At 36.3% G+C, this 12,767-nt stretch overlaps 1 protein-coding gene across 4 annotated transcripts in view; it reads right to left on the bottom strand.

The window, feature by feature from the left end:
* Positions 1-12,767, bottom strand: part of IPCEF1 (interaction protein for cytohesin exchange factors 1) — a 181,759-nt gene that overhangs the window by 157,837 nt on the left and 11,155 nt on the right. For all 4 annotated transcript variants that reach the window (XM_019412629.2, XM_019412631.2, XM_019412633.2 and 1 more), the window contains exon 2: positions 5,365-5,446. The gene's annotated coding sequence lies outside the window, so the exon portion shown is untranslated. The remainder of the gene's footprint in view (positions 1-5,364; positions 5,447-12,767) is intronic.

Raw genomic sequence — 12,767 nt, 5'->3', positions numbered from 1 at the left:
TTCTTACGTATCAAAGAAGCTAAAATATAAGGAATGATTATTTTCCACTATTTTGAGTTTTATTTTTCCAATCTGTGTCTAATTCAAGAGCTTCATTTTTTCTTTTCTCTTCCCTGATTATATTTTGGCCACTTCACAGCTCATTACACTCTGGAAAGAAAGAGATTGGATAAAATAAAATGAGATGAAACTCAAATGAGTGCAATTGGCCTCAACAGCCCTGAGCAAAAGCTTTATTTTAAGGAAGCCTAGAAAACCTGGCTCGAATAAAGCTTTTTGTGCTCTGAGAATGTAAATTATCTTCAATATTCTTAATTCCTGTCATACTGATTACAAAACATAAGAATAGATTTTTAGACATACTATTTGTAGACATTCTATTTTATTAAATAATATGAAAAGTTGCTCAAATCCAGCTCTCACACTGTACATTCAGAGAAGTACTTGCTAGAACACTACATCTTTTCTCAAACAAATATATGCATGCACACACACGCATGCATGTACATGTACACAAATGAGTATTAATTTTGGTTTGCTGTTCCAATATTTCAAATACTTATGATAGTAAGTACTTATGATACTTATGATAATATTTCAATACTTATGATAGTTCTAGAAGAAGGTTAGTAATTACAATATGTGGATAAACACGACCTGCAGATGACACAAAAAAATTTTGCCTCATGGACTTTCACTATGCAGTAGATAAACATTTCAGGAAGGGGGATAGTATGTACCTTTAAATTTCTTTCTCAGCATGCCAGGTGGCTCAGTCAGTTGGTTAAGTATCTGGCTCTTAATTTTGGCTCAGGTCATGATCAAACTAACTGTGAGATCCAGCCCTGGGTCAGGCTCTGTGCTGACAGCATGGAGCCTGCTTGGGATTCTCTCTCTCCCTCTCTCTCTCTGCCTCTCCCCCACCCTCGTGCACACACTATCTCTTTCTCTCAAAATAAATAAACATTATACATGAATGAATGAATGAATGAATGAATACATAAATAAATAAATAAATAAATAAATAAATAAATAAATAAAATTTTCAACTTTTGGAAAAGTAAAACATAATGAGCATCCAAAACCCCAAGGAACTTTAAAAAACTTTTCAGAAGGTAGAGGAGGGAATAGTTCTCAATTCTTTTTGTGATGACAGCACAACCTGACACAGATATTATAAGAAAATTATAGACCGGCATTTTTCATGGACATAGATGTAAGAGTTTATAAAAAAAAATATTGGCAGTTGAATCCAGCAATATATAGAAATGATATTATATCATAACTATGGGGAGTTGATCCCAGACTTAACATTCGAATATCAATATAAATGACCATATTTTCAAAATACAGAGAGAAAACCAATGATCATCTCAATAGATGCAGAAAATGTGTTTGTCAAAATTCAAAACCCATTTGTGATTAAAAAACGAAAGACCTCCAAGTATGCAAGTAATAGAAGGGAACGCCATCTAATAAAATGCCATCTATGAAAAAAACTTGCAGCTAACATCATATTTATGGTAAAATATTAAATACTCCCCTATGGTTAGGAACAAAGCAAAGGATTTCTCATCTTGCTACTTCTGTCTATCCTTGTGTGGGTAGTGATAGGTGGTATAATAAGGTAAGAAGAAAAAAATAATAAAAGACTTAGAGGTTTAGAAGAGAAAAGACAAAACTGTTTCCTAAAGAAAATCTTAAGGAAAATCAAAACATTGCTTAGAAAATCCTAAGAAATCCTCATAGAAAATCCTAATAACATTGCTTAGAAAATCCTAAGAAAAAAAAAAAAAAAAAAAAAAAAAAAAAAAAAAAAGAAAATCCTAAGAAATCCTCATAGAAAATCCTAATAAATATTCTTTTAAAAAAAAATCTTAAAAGTAATCATTGAATTTACCATGGTCACAGGATAAAAGATTAATATAAAAATTATATTATATTTCTGTGTAGTAGCAAAAAATTGGGAAATAACATTTGAAAAACAATTCCCTTTACAATATCATCAGAGAATAATTTGGGATAATTTTAACAAAAGCATGTAAAGTCTTTAAACTGAAGACTACTGTGACTTGCTGAGAGAAGATCTAAAGAAGACCTAAATAAATAGAGAGATATACTATGTTCATGGATAAGACTTAATATTGTTCAGACGTCAATTCTCACCAAATTGGCTGGTATGGTCATTCACTCCCAATCAAAATCCCAGCAAGATATTTCTGTAGAAATTGACAAGCTGATTCTAAATTTTTTGTAGAAATGAAAATGCCTATAGTAGCAAAAATAATTTTGAAAAAGAAAAAGAAAGATGGAGGATTCATAGTACTTCTTAATTTCAAAACTTACTACAAAGCTAGAGAATCCAGACAATATGGCATTGGTACAAGAAAAGACAAATAGATCACTAATATGAAATAGAGAATCCAGAAATAAACTCACATCAGTCAATTTATTTTCAACAAAGAAACTAAAATAATTCAATAGGGAAATGGAAGGTGTTTTCTCTTTTCCTTTTCTTTTTCTTCCTTAAACATATCTGGAAATTTGTATACTCACTCATATGGGAAAAAGTAAATATCAACTTCTACTCATTCCACAAACAAAACTTAATGTGAAATGCCTTATGTATCAAAAGTAAAAGCTATAACAATACTGTTTCTGGATGAAAACAGAGGATAATATCTTTACAGCCTCAGGGTAAGGAAAGATTTCTTAGATGTGACACAAACTTGGAAAAAACATAAAATAATTTGATAAATTAGATGAAATAAAAAAATAAAAACTGTTGTTCATCAAGATATCATAAGATAAAAAAGCAACTTATAGGCTGGGAGAAAATATTCATAGTACATATACGTAACAGAAAGATTGTAGCCTGAATATATAAAAAGTCTTACAAATAGAAAAAAAAAGAACAATCCAATTAAAAAATAGAAAATAAATTTGAACAAGCCCTTCACAAAAAAGATATATAAATAGCTAATAAATACATGAGAACGTGCTCAATATTTCATCAAAGAAACACAAATTTTACTTTAACAGAATAACTAAAATCAACAGGGCTAACAACACTGAATACGGAGAATATGTAGAATAACCGTGATAGGACAAACACTATGGGAAATGTTTGACTACACCTACCCTCCTAATTCCACTCCAAGTAATTACTCAAAGAAAAAAGAATAAATGTCCTTAAAACTATTCATAGCAACTTAACTCTAATAGCAAAAAGTTTGAAAAAATCAAATATTCATCAACAAAATAATGGATAAATACATTACCTTATATCCAAACAATGTACTTATATTCAGCAATAAAAAAAAATGAACCGCTGACACACAAAACAACATGAAGCATCTTAGAAACACATAAGAGTACCTACTATATGATTCCATCTACATGAAGTTCAAGATCAAAGGAAAACTAATCTATAGTGATAAAAATCAGAACAGTGGTTGCCTATATAGTGGGTGGAAATTTACAGGAAGGAAATTCAGGAAACCTTCTGGAATAATGGAAAAGTTCTAATTTCTGACTGGAGGTTATATAGATATATACATTCATAAAATCTAAAATTGCATGCTTAATAAGGAAGTGCTCAAAAAACAAAAGGATAGAGATGGGTCAAAGGGACATATTAGCCAATCGGAAAAGAACTCAATTGCCAAGACCAGAACAATTTAAACAACAAAATAAATAACATATTATTGAATTCTAACTGAAAATATAACAGACATATTCATGAGTCCTTGCTGATATAAATAAAAGATTGAATAATAAATAAAGAAGAGGAGACAAATCCTTATGACAGAATTCCAAATAATACACATAGATACCTTTCCTCCAAGAAGTGAAGCTAAATTTGCTTCCAAAGAAGAGAGTATGAAAAAAAGAAAAGTAGTAACTCCTGATATGGTTCATCACCCTTCTTGTGCATATGAAAAACTCAAAATAATGTATATTGAGCCAGAATTAAGTGGAAAATAAATTACTTTCCTGAAACTTGATTCCTTTATTTATTTTTTTAAATTTTTTAATCTTTATTTATTTATTTTTTATTTTTTTAATGTTTATTTATTTTTGAGACAGAGAGAGACAGAGCATGAACGGGGGAGGGTCAGAGGGAGAGGGAGACACAGAATCAGAAGCAGGCTCCAGGCTCTGAGCTGCCAGCACAGAGCCTGACGCGGGGCTCGAACTCACGGACCGTGAGATCATGACCTGAGCCGAAGTCAGACGCTTAACCGACTGAGCCACCCAGGCGCCCCTATTTATTTTTGAAAGAGACACAGAGTGTGAGCAGGGGAGGAGCAGAGAGAGAGGGAGATACAGAATCTGAAGCAGGCTCCAGGCCCCGAGCTGTCACCACAGAGCCCGACGTGGGGCTTGAACTCACGAACCGTGAGATCATGACCTGAGCTGAAGTCAGATGCTCAACGGACTGAGCCACCCAGGCGCCCCCAAACTTGATTCCTTTAAAAGTTCAATACTCTTTTCCCATGGCATATAATCCAGAGGTTATCAAACTATCTACAGTTTGAGGGCGCCTGGCTAAGTGTCTGACTGTTAATCTTGGCTCAAGTCAAGATCTCATGGTTAGTGGATTCAAGCCCCACATCACGCTCTGTGCAGGCAGCATGGAGCCTGCTTGGGAATCTCTCTCTCCCTCTCTCTCTCTGTCCCTCCTCTGTTCCTGTGCATGCCTCCTCCCTCCCCCTCTCTCTTTCTCTCTCAAAAATAAGTAAATAAACTTAAAAAAGAAACCAAAAAAATGAACTATCTACAGTTTGAAGGGGCCAGTTTTTCTTTTTAATTCTAATCCATTGCAGACTGATACTTCTATAAAAGACAAATTAATTACCAGAAAAATAGAATTTTTAAAAGGCACACAAGCTACAAGAACTCAAAATTTCATTAGATTTAATAAACACAAAATTGCTGTATTGAGTTGGTAGAAAATTTCTAAAGTTACTCTCAATTTCTGAATGTATTTCATCATGGATCAGTAATTTTGTGAACTGGCACTGGTCCACAGACCACATTATTTTTTAAGTTTATTTATTTATTTGTGTGTGTGTGTACAAGCAGGGAAGGGGCAGAGAGAGAGGGAGAGAGAACCCCAAGCAAGCTCCACACTGTCAGCTCAGACCGCGATGTGGGGTTGAACCCACAAACCATGAGATCATGTCCTGAGCCGAAACCAAGAGTCAGACATTTAACCAACTGAGCCACCCAGGCGCCCCCCACAGACCACATTTGGAGAAGGAATTATACAGTTTGCAATGTAAGAAAGAGAAGGATTCATTAATTCACTTCATTCATTCATTCATTCATTCATTCAATAAATACATGTCAAATGCTTACCATGTGTCGAGTACCGCCACAGGCAATAGGGAATCAGTGTGAATATGACCTACAACATCCCTAATCTCTTGAAGTTTATAATCTGGAAAAAAAAAGAAAGATATATTTTTTTAAAAAACCTAATAATTAAATCACCTGGGGAAAATATCAGAAAGGAGTATCAGGGACAGAGGGATAGAAAAGTGTGATAGTGTCTGGGTGGCTCTTTTGGATTGAGGATCAGGGAGAACTTCTCTAAGAGGCTGACACTTGACTAAGATCTAAATGATTAAAAAAGATTTGGCCGTGTTAAGTTCAAACGGAAGAGTATCACAGGCAGAGGAAGCAAGTGGTGCAAAACTCCTCCTAAGTACTTCCATTTCCGGCAAGATGGAGTGACAGATACAGGATTCACCCTCCTTCCTGAAACAACAACAAAAATTGGACAAACTGTATGAAACAATGGCTTTCATGACATTGGAAGTCAGGAAATGTAGGACAGTGGTCCCTGAGAGATAGGAAACCACTGAGGTAAGCCTCATGATCACTTCAGTTTAGGGCATGGAGAAAGCTTTCAGTCCCCAGAGAAGTGGGGGGAACACTAGGTAGAGTGTAGAGGTCCTTCTGAGTTGAGAAAACTTTGCTGGGAACACCAAGGCAATCAGAGTTCACAGGGCAGAGGAATAGAGAAAAGATAGCTATACAGAAGAAAGACTTCAAGAGATTTGCAGAGGATCTCCATTAAGTATTCACAAGGAGTAATAGTTAATAAGCCAACAAAGGACATGAAATAAAATTGTAAAAAATATACAATTAATCACAAAGAAGACAGAATAAGGGCACCTGGATGACTCAGTTAGTTGAGTGTCTGATTCTTGATTTCGGCTTAAGTCATGATTCCAGCATGGTAGGATCAAGCCCCACTTTGGGCTCCATGCTAAGTGTGGGGCTTGCTTAGATTCTTAGATTCTTAGAGTCTCTCTCTCTCTCTCTCTCCCCCCAACCCGCTGCCCCTGACCCCTCCTCATGCTATCTCTAAAACAAACAAACAAAAAGAACAAAAAACAAAGAAGACAGAATTAAAGGAAAGAGGACAAAAAAAATCAACATGACAAATAGAAAGCAAATAGCAATATGGTACGTTTAAAACCAACTGCATAAATAATCACACTTAATGTAAATGCTCTAACACTCCATTAAAAGATGGAGATTGTCAAACTGGATATAAATAAGCAATATCCAACTGCGACCTACAAGAAATGTATCAAAAATGAAGATGCAAATAGGTTAAGAGAAAGGATAGAAAAATTATAAACCATGGTAACAATCAAAAGAAAGCTATGTTAAATATCAGACAAATTGTACCTAGGGCAAAGTACATTAGCTGGGACATAAAGGGGCATTTCATAATGTCAAAGGGGTTGATTCATCAAGAAGATCCAAAAACCCTACGCGTTTGGGTTTTTTTAAGTTTATTTACTTATTTTGAGAGTGAGAACCGGGAGGGGCAGAGAGAGAGGGAGAGAGAGAATCCCAAGCATGCTCCACACTGTCCACAGAGCCTGATGAGGGACTCGAATTGACACACCAATCATGAGCTGAGCCAAAATCAAGAGTCTGGTTAACCAACTGAGCCACCCAGGCACCCTAAAGCCCTACAAGTTTAAACAGATAGTAACAGAGCTTCAAAATACGTGTAGCAAAAACTGATAAAAACTGCCAGAAAAAAAAATAGAAAACTCACCATTACAGTCAGAGATTTCAGCGCCTTTCTCTGCTGCCACCAGTGATACATTTGTTACAACTAACATCTCATTATCATCCAAAATCCATAGTTTACATGACTGTTCACTCTTGGTGCTGTACATTCTATGGGTTTTGAAAAATCTATAATGGCACGTATCCACCAGTGGAGTAACATACAGAATATTTTCATTGCCCTGAAAGTCCTCTCCTTAACCCCAACCCATCAGCCTCTGATTTTTTACTGTCTTCATAGTTTTGCGTTTTCCAGAATGTCATACAGTTAGAATCATACAGTAGTAGCCTTTCCAAAACTGGCTTCTTTAACTTAGAACATTCATTTAAGGTTCCTCCATGCTTTTTCATGGCTGGATAGCTCATATCCATTTAGCACTTAATAACATTCCATTGTCTGGATAGGCCACAGTTTGTTTATCCATTCCCCTAGTAAGGAAATCTTGGTTATTTCCAAGTTTTGGCAACTGTGAACAAAGTTTCTATAAATATCTGTTGTGCAGATTTTTGTGTGGACGTAAGTTGTCAAGTCCTTTGGATAAATACCACAGAGTGCAATTGAAGGATAGTATGGTAAGGATAGGATTTGTTCTGTAAGAAACCGCCAAACTCTCTTCCAAAATAGCGGTGCTCTTTTTCAGTCGCATCATCAACGCATGAGAGTTCCTGTTGCTCCACTCCCCCGCTGGCATTTGGTGTTGTCGGTGGTCTGGGTTTGGGCCATTCTAATGGGTTGTTTTAATTTGTATTTTCCTGAACGACAGTAAGATGCTAGGCATCTTTCATATGCTTATTTGTCTTCTGTATCTTTGAGGAGGTGTATACGCAAATATTTTGCCCATTTTTTAATTGTGTTGTTTGTTTTCTCTTTGTTGAGTTTTAAGCATTCCTTGTATATTTTGGATAGCAGTCCTTTATCAGATATGCCTTTTGCAAATATTTTCCTAAGTCTGTGGCTTGTCTTCTCATTCTCCGGCAATGATTATATATTTTAATGCAGCATCTTTTAACACTAGCTATGCCTTTGGTTCACCAAGTCTAGCCAGGTGTATATTGAAAAATAAGATAAAAATAAAAATATTGCCAGGAACACAAAATAACAAAATACACTAATACATACTGTCATCCAAGCATTTGCTTCTATATTTTCTCTATGCTGAGAAAATGTTAAAAATCCACTTAGACTTAGAAAATGGACAAAATGAATTCTGTTGAGGTTGTTCTTCAGTGAGTCAGATTTTTCCGTGTGATTGTAGGCACCCTTCGAGATCACGGAGTGAAGAGTAACAGAAAGATAATGAGAAGGGAAATAGAATTATATCGTTTGATATTTTGCTCCCAGCAATCATTACTGTTACAGCATTTTAAAATTGTGGAAACTTTTAAGTTTTCCTTTAGGGAAATGGTTGTTGGTTTTAATTGTTGAAAGTAATGTGAGGGATCATTCCCACGTACGCAGCTGAAGTTGTTAAACTGAAAGGAACGAAAATTTCCAGTCTTTTATCAGGTGAAAAATGTCCAGATCCTGCCTATCAGGTCATCTTCCCCACTCTTCCCTATCTACTTTCGTAAGTTTGGAATTTTCCATAATAATAAAGGTAAATTTTTTTTGAGAGAGAAAGAGCATGAGCAGGTGAGGGGCAGAGAGATGGGGAGAGAGAGAATCCCAAGCAGGCTCTGCACTGTGAGCGTGGACCCAATGTGGGGCTCAGTCTCACGACTGCGAGATCATGGCCGGGGCCAAGACCGAGAGAAGGACACTCAACCAACTGAGCCACCCAGGTACCCCCAAAGTTAGATTATTTTTAATGAATGCTTAAATATATTGAAATTTATCAATGTGGCTTATTCAACTGATGAACCATGTGGAAAACATCTAACAAAGCTTTCATCAAAGAAAATTTGAGGTAAGCCAAAGATTTAAATATATAAGATAAAGTAATAAAACTATGAGAAGTAAATATAGGGCAATTTCTTCCTTTTTGGAGAGGAGAACGCTTTCCTAAGCAATACACAAAACCCAAATTCCAGAAAGATTAGTGAGTTAAGACTGTATAAAAAAATGTTTTTTTCTGCACAGAAAAAAATACCAAACAAAGTCAAAATACAAATGATCAACTGGGAAAAATATTTCAACACATATGACAATGAGCTCATTTCCTTCATATATAAAGACCTCTTACAAATCTGTTATAAAAGGCCATTAAACCAACAGAAAAAATGACAAAGAACTTAGAGGCAGTTCATAGAAAAGAAACACAAATGGTTTATAACATGAAATCATCAAGAAATGAAAAGTAAAATGTCAGTGTTATACAGTTTTTCATTTATTGGAAGCAATTCTTAAAATCTGTCATTAAGATAGACATTTAAGTGAAAAAAAAAACAAGATATAGACCAATCTATACAGTGTGCCTCTACCTGTTTAAAAACAACTATATTTATAAATATGTGTGTAGGGGCGCTTCGGTAGCTCAGTCAGTTGAGGTTCTGACCCTTGATTTTGGCCCAGGTCGGGATCCGGGGGTCATGGGAGTGAGCCCGACCATGGCCTCCACACTGAGCATGGAGCCTACCTAAGATTCTCTCTCTCTCCCCTTACCCCTCTCCCACTTGCATGTGATCTCTCTCTAAAAAAAGTAAAAAATAAATATATGTGTGTATATACATATATATGTATGCATGCTTAGATTTGCATAGAACATTCTAGAAGAACATTATGCAAACTGGTTACTGTGGTTTCTTCCATGGTGGGAGTCTGGAAATTTTGGATGAAGAATAAATATAACTTTTCAACCTGTGTTTTTCCATAATGTTTAAAATTTTTTTTGAGGGGAGGGCACAAGTGAGCAAGGGACAGAGAAAGAGAGGGAGAGAGAGAGGGAGAAGCGGGGCTCACTGAAGTGAGGCATGAGCTCACCCTAAGCTGGGCTCAAACTCAAGAACCATGAGATCATGACCTGAGCCGAAGTCAGATGCTTAACCAACTGAGCCACCCAGGCGCCCAAGTAATGTTTAAATTTTTAAATGAATGTCTGCATCACCTTATCAGTGAAGTATAATTAATAAAACAAACTAAATTATTTTATTCAACAAGTATTTTCTGAGCATCTGTTTTATACCACTCACTCTTTTAAGCACTGGGAGTACAGGTAGTGGACAAAAACATGAGTCTCTGTCCTCAGAGCTCTAATGTGCTCCTGGGAGGAAAATAATAAGTCTCTGTTGAATTCTGTTCAGTCTAGTAATTTTGACCACAATTTCATGAACATTTCCTTTGGACGTCCCTTTGAAAGGGTGGACCTACGCCAGCCGACTCCATCTTGTTCTGTGTCCTTCACCTTGACCACGCCTCCTCCCCTTGAGTAACCTCCCGCTCACCTGCCTAACAGGACTCTGACCCTTTCCCAGCCAATCGGCTGAGGCCACAGCCATTACCTCACCAACTGCCCCTAGGCCCCAATAAAACCTTTGTCCTTTTGAAACTCGCTCTCTCTCCCCAGTATCTCACCCCTGCGTGGGTGCAGGTAGGGGATTGAGCTCGAGCTAGCTGAAATAAAGGCTCTTTGCTTTTGCATCGGACTCGGCTCCCTGGCGGTCTTTGGGGATCACGAATTCTGGGCATAACACCTTGTTTTATTTAAGTGAATATATTCAATTTCATATAACATAGTTACTATAGTTTCTTATTGATACAACTCTCATTGTCATAATTTGGATAGACTTTGCTGACTTAGGAGAAGCAAGACAAGGTTCATCCTTTATGCCTCCACGTGTATTCATAATGTTTAAGAATTTTGTGCTCCTTGCAACAAAACATTGCTCATTCTCTATCTTTGTTTTACAGTTTACATATTGAGAGTTAAGAAACTTCTCACTCCCTTGCCATTTAATTTGGTTTTTTATGATTTAAATCTAATTTATGCCCTGAGGATTCAGAACAAAGACAATTCCAAAGTCACTTACTATTCTCATTTCCATTGCACCTCCATATCTTTTCCCCTAGATATAAACAATTAGGCCAACAAAAATGTAAAATTATGGCTGTCAAGACTGTTTCACTTGTTAAAAAAAATATGCATATTTTGGTTAAATGATGGAGTAAGTGAAAGAACAATGTTTCTAAAGCATGTTTAATGAACCCTAAGAGTGTTTTGTTCTGCCAGGAAGGTAGTTCCTTGGCCAATAAATTGGGGAAAGCTGCTTATTAAATTTCCCTACAACTAAACATTTTCTCCTCGTTGGGGATTTATAACACATGTCAGCATATCAGTGGCCCTAAAAAAAATCCCTCAGTGAAGAAGTTTGCCTAATTTTTGAGCCTCTCTATCTTCCTCTCTTCTCTCTGCCACAAGTTAGCAATATGACCTCAAGAAAGACTCAGATTCTCTCCACCCTCACGGTTCCTATGTCTAAAATCTAAGTGTTGATGCCAGATGATGTGTGAGGTTCCCATTCTACTTTATCATTCTAGATTCTTGGTTTCACCTCAGAAAAATTAAGCAACTTAGACATTCAGTGCTGTTGAATTATTCAAAACACTGTCAAGTAAAAAACTATCAGCTATTAGGGAATTCCATGTATGCTTTAAGATTGATTAATGTGATAGGGAGTGATACTCAACCTAAAACACAGACTGGTGCATCATAAATAACAAGCCAAAATAGTTTAAAGCTCTTTTCAAGGCTACTGAGCATAACCTCAGAAGACGACATAAAGAAACACTCTTAGACACCAAGCGGCACAAAAAAGTATTCATTTAGGATCTAATTTTTTCTGGGAAACAGAAAAAAAGTTTAAAGTTACCTTTTTGAAAAAACAACTAAGAGTAATATTTATGAGTAACTATTCACATGAACAACTTTGTCATGACTTCCTAGATCAGTCATACAAAAAAGAAAATAGGATTCTCTACTCATTTGAGTGCCAAATAGTTCCATGCTAGCATTGTGTTATGAAAGGTCAAATGCCTCCAAAGACTGAAGAAACAAATGATAAAAAGAATAGATTTCCGGACAAGTCTATGCTAGTTAAGTCATCTCCTGACATCAGAGGAATTTATATTCTCAGCTCGAATCAGGACCAGTTTCAGTTTTGAACCTTTGTTTTCCTCTCCACAAATTCTAGAGCACTTTTTGGCCCTGCTCTGGAATCCATGCTGCTAAAATTTTGTATTAGCTCATAGCTAACCCGAAGTTTCCATCTGTACGAATTACAGCACAACATACCTCTGTCTCAAGGAGCACGCTCTTGTTTCCCAGGCAAGAAGAAAATGAAAAGACTAAGTATGTGTGGGGTGGGAAGAACTGAAATTCCATATTACCAACCAGAATACTTCCTCGTAGGGATAATCCCCTCTGATACAACACGTCAATAACCAATAACAACAAATGCAGCATCCAATTTTTTTTAAGTATGCTACAAAGGAGATCCAATTCAAACCACTCCCCTAGAACAAAATATGATGGGAAACAACCTTCTTTTTTAATAGAATACCAACAGGACATTTGAAATTATAGCCTCCCTTTCCACTAACACTCTGCCCAAGAAAGTTCTACTGGTTGCAACTCTAAAACCAATCCAAGAATTTTCTCTTACAGTGCCCTTCACGAGTATGTTCAGCCACAGAACCAGGTTTCCTAAGTGTTGCTTACCTCTTGACTTGT

Source organism: Panthera pardus, unplaced genomic scaffold, assembly GCF_024362965.1.
Source record: "Panthera pardus isolate Hobbes unplaced genomic scaffold, ASM2436296v1 HiC_scaffold_17, whole genome shotgun sequence".
Classification (NCBI taxonomy): Eukaryota; Metazoa; Chordata; class Mammalia; order Carnivora; family Felidae; genus Panthera; species Panthera pardus.
Note: the sequence above shows the minus strand (reverse complement) of the source record. Positions and strands in the feature narration are given on the sequence as shown.